The sequence below is a fragment of the Pseudophryne corroboree genome, chromosome 1 (genome assembly GCF_028390025.1).
Source record: "Pseudophryne corroboree isolate aPseCor3 chromosome 1, aPseCor3.hap2, whole genome shotgun sequence".
Lineage (NCBI taxonomy): Eukaryota > Metazoa > Chordata > Amphibia > Anura > Myobatrachidae > Pseudophryne > Pseudophryne corroboree.
This window is the reverse complement of record NC_086444.1, coordinates 1,089,656,259-1,089,660,661: the sequence shown is the minus strand read 5'-3', so window position 1 is coordinate 1,089,660,661 and position 4,403 is coordinate 1,089,656,259. Positions and strand designations below refer to the sequence as shown.

The 4,403-nt window shown below is 46.1% G+C and overlaps 1 pseudogene; it reads left to right on the top strand.

The window, feature by feature from the left end:
* The first annotated feature begins 4,030 nt into the window (after window positions 1–4,030).
* LOC134948651 (5S ribosomal RNA) lies at window positions 4,031–4,149 on the top strand (annotated as a pseudogene).
* The last annotated feature ends 254 nt before the right edge of the window (window positions 4,150–4,403 follow it).

Genomic DNA, 4,403 nt, shown 5'->3' with positions numbered 1-4,403 from the left:
GGTGATGGTCCGCGCGCTGCCGTTGTCCTGCGCGCAGGTGATGTCCTCTGTGCAGGCGTGTCTGGGGAAAAAGAACAAACACATTAGCAAATAAAAAAAAATATTTAGTACAGCTCATCTGAATGTATTCTTACCATAAGGCCTCCTTTTGGACTGCTTGTCTCCCGCCGTCTTCCATCTTCTGGGCGGTTCTTCCTCCTCGGGAAAGCCAGCAGGACAGCTGGAGTCCACACCTCCGCGAACTCCTTGGACCATGACAGGGTTCATGCGCCTTTTAATAACGTTCTCCCAGGGTAGCCATTTCAGATTGAGAGCCAGACCACCTCCCGTAGCTGTCTCATGTCGGCGCTGATTCCCCATCTTCTTCTTGGTCTGTCTGCGGCAATCACTGTACCGCTTCATGCAGTTTCTGGTAATCCAACGGTTTCCAGATACTGCAGTGACTTGTCTCACGATGGCATCCCAGATGTTTCGCTTGGTCTTAGCTGCTGTGGTCTGTGCCCTTGGTCCATACAGAACGTCGTAGAACCTGTCAACACCATCCACTAGGGCACAGTTTTCCGCCTCAGTGTATCTGGGTCCACGCGGCTTCTTCTGTCCTGCGTCTTCACCAGAGGCTTCCTCCTCCGACTGATCCTCTGGCTGGCTTCTTGCCTTTAGGGATAAAAAAACATGCAATTAATATGATTGGTATGTACCTGTGAGTGTGTCAGTATCCCTGGCAGTGCGCAAAGATACCTGTAGGTGTGCATAGCAGTGCGCTAACTAGGGTGTGTCAAGTTGGATGCTATTGTGTCTGCAGGTGTTGTCAGTATTTACCTTTCTAGGCCTTTTCTTTTTCTTTTGCTTCTCCCTTTGGTCCCTTGACAACCGCGGCTGGTCACTGCATGCCTGGTCGGTCGTATCCTCCTCCTGGGTCGGCTCCCACTCCTCATTGCTGTGCAGGGAAAATTCTTCTGAGGGGTAGGGGGAAAGGGGGGATCGGGGCCGCTTGTCCCTGGACATCTCTGTTGTAAAAAAGAAAAAAAAAATGACAAATTTAAACACACACATTACATAATTACATGCAACCACACGTCATGCTGCTGGGACCCCAGTGCTCAAGCAGGACCAAACACACAAAAAATTTTTAAAAATTTAAAAATATCTCAGCCAAACAAGCCAAAACCCCCGTACAAGCATCCCTGCACATGCTGGAGGTCAACCAATGCTAAAAAAGGAGCAAAAAAACATGTTTGGCAAACAAACGACAGCACATGTCGACCACATGGATGATACCGACATGCTCAAAGTCACCCCAAACAAGACAAAAAGTACCTCCAGCATGTGCAGGGATGCACCAGTGCTAAAATAGGAGCAAAAAAAAACATGTTTTGGAAACAAACGACAGCACATGTCGACCACATAGATGATACCGACACTCTCAAAAGTCACCCCAAACAAGCCAAAAAGGTCATCCAGTGCTAAAGTAGGAGCAAAAAAATGTGTTTGGCAAACAAACGACAGCACATGTCGACCACATGGATGATACCGACACGCTCAAAGTCACCCCAAACAAGCCAAAAAGTACCTCCAGCATGTGCAGGGATGCACCAGTGCTAAAATAGGAGCAAAAAAACATGTTTTGGAAAGCATTCAAGTGTTGCCCCTGACAAGTGCTGCCTCCAGAAACGTACCTCATGTGCCTAATGGGAAATTCACCCCTGATTAATGCTCAAACTGGGAGAACTTCTGTTTTGAGTAGGATAGGAACTATTGGTATTTTCAATCTCATCTGCTCCACCCACTGGTTTGAAAGTGAAAATGGAGTACAGCAAAGACAACACTACACTATTTCTTATTGTCACAACTGAGGGCTGGTGTTGGTGTGAGGCCACCTCAGTTGCAGGGGCTGGTGTAAAGGTGAATCTGGGTGGCTGAATAAGACTCCTAGACATAGAGGACTTCTACCACCAATGCCCGAATATGTGACCACGACAACAAAGATAAAATGAAGACTTATTTATTCAAACACAGTTCTGGTGGTACACCAGCAGTTGCACAGTATATGAGAAAATGGTTAAAAACAGTACATAGTTCCACAACAGCAGCAGTTGTAACTTTCCCCTAGGTGTGGTATCCGCCCAAGACTAGCTTGGGAAATAAGGAGATGGTCAGTCCTTACCAACACCTGGGTGCTGTAGAATAAATGAGAGCTGGAACTGGTCAGCAGATGGAATACAGAGGCTGAACGTACTGCAGAATGAATGGTATTTGTAAACTGACGGTTTTGCCGGATGAAACGGATGTTTGAAGAACTGTGAAGAAATGCAGATCCGGATGTAACGGATAATGAGGTTGAATAGTACTGTAGATGCTAGAGATCGTAGACTTGAGAAATAGATGACTTGATACTGTAAATATCCAGAACACCGATGGCGGAGCACCGATGATAATAGGTAGCTGAACACCACTGGAAGCCCAATGCTGGAAGCTGGTGTTTTATGAAGCACTGCCGACTGCAGAATACACTGGGACTGCTATGAAGTCAGACTGGCACCGCAGGGTTGTGATTGGTGCAGGTCTCTATAGAAATGGAGACTTCAGGAGCTGGAATACCTGGAACACAGTTAGAAACTCAGAGAGCAGAGACAGGATACACTCGGTGATGACAACCAAAGCACTGATGATTTCCTGGTCTAAGATCAGTCTCTTTATACCCTCAGCAGTGCAGGGATTGGATCAACAATCAGGCTGAGCTCAGCAGGACTATGGATTGGTAGAAACAGTATCACATGATCAGAACCAACATGGCTGCGCCCATACTGATTCTTGGAGGGAAACCCGGCTTGTAGTTCTAGTTCTATATGGAACTTTCACAGTAATGGCGGCAGCGGACGCAGAACCCAGAGAATGTCACAACTGCACAGTATGCTCCCGGCGCCAAAAGCTACAGCGGGTGAGAAGCGCCGCACAGAGCCGTAGCACTTAACATAGTGATCGCGGCAAGCGGCTGACAGGAGACGCCAGGAGATCCGTCCTCACGCTGGGAGCGCAGCAAAGGCGGCAGAGGCCGCAACCGTCAGTGAATGCTATGCAGAGCCGTCCCAATGCTGAGAGTCCGGTAATGGCGGCGGAGGCCGTGATGAGCCAGAGACGCCATTCCATATAAGAGTTCCCTGTAACGGCACCTACATACTAATAAGGAGAAAATATGTAGTAAGGACATTAATGACATGACTGAGACCCGGCCCTGGAACACTGAGCCAGCCTCAGGAGACACCTGAAAGGTAGAAAATAATGTCCAGTAGTCCGGATCGTGACACTTCTGATACATTGCTACTTAGTAATACGTTTTTTCTTCTTTACCTCACCAACATACAGTTCAGCTAATGCTTGTAGTAACACTTTGACTAAACTCTGGAGTGCAGTTATCCATTGAAAACAACTGCTTACCTCTCTATGCACTTGAGCTAAAGCTACCTGTTGTCTATTCAAGGTGTATCTCACCATAATTTGTTTTTTGAGCTGATTCCTTTCTCCTTTTTGATAGAATAACCTCAGGTGCGCACCTGATTCTGCATGCATGCACACACTTTCTGATGTGTCTTGCTTAAAGATTGCTACACTTGTTACCTGGAGCCGTATTTTGAAATGCATAATTTACCATTGGCTACAGGAATTTCCCTGCAGGACTAGTGTACCATAATAGGATTTCCTATTAGGAAAACTCCATTTATAGATCAGTCTATCTGTCTGAATTGTAATTTTCATTTCTGTACATGGTACATATGACGTTAAACTTCATCTTCATCGTGCTACTCTGATTTTTTTCTAGATTCCATCAGTGGACTCTAATCCGCAATTCAGAGGAGGGACCTGACGTCAGAGACATGGTGTAAGGGCCTCTGTCTAATGCTGACAGTAGATCCACTACCTTCTCTTTCTTCTTTCTTTTTTTTCTTCCTACCCCAACCACGTTTTTTTCTACGCATCCCACTTCCTTTCAGGTGCACTCTTATTAGTGGTCAGAAATACTGGCCATATTTTCCCCTACTACCATACCTCCCTGCTTATGCCTAATCTCGTCTGATCTTGGAAGTCAAACGTTGGAGGGCTAGGTTAGTACCTGGAAGGGGGACCCCCAGAGAACACCAAGTGTAGTAGGGGGGCATTTACCATCCCTTCTGACAATAACACTAACAGCAGTATCACCACTTTTCTTCTCTCCCTCTTGTTCTTAATTGGCCACTTTGCCCCTTCACATATTGTACAGTCACATGAAATTTGGAAAGAGGTAGAAAATGAACATTTGAGAGATACATTTACCGCATTTGTTGAAAATTGCCATTGTGGTAGCTTTAGTCTGGTGTAAGGGCCCTCTTCACACTGATTGACTCATTGTGGTCTCATTAAAACAAACT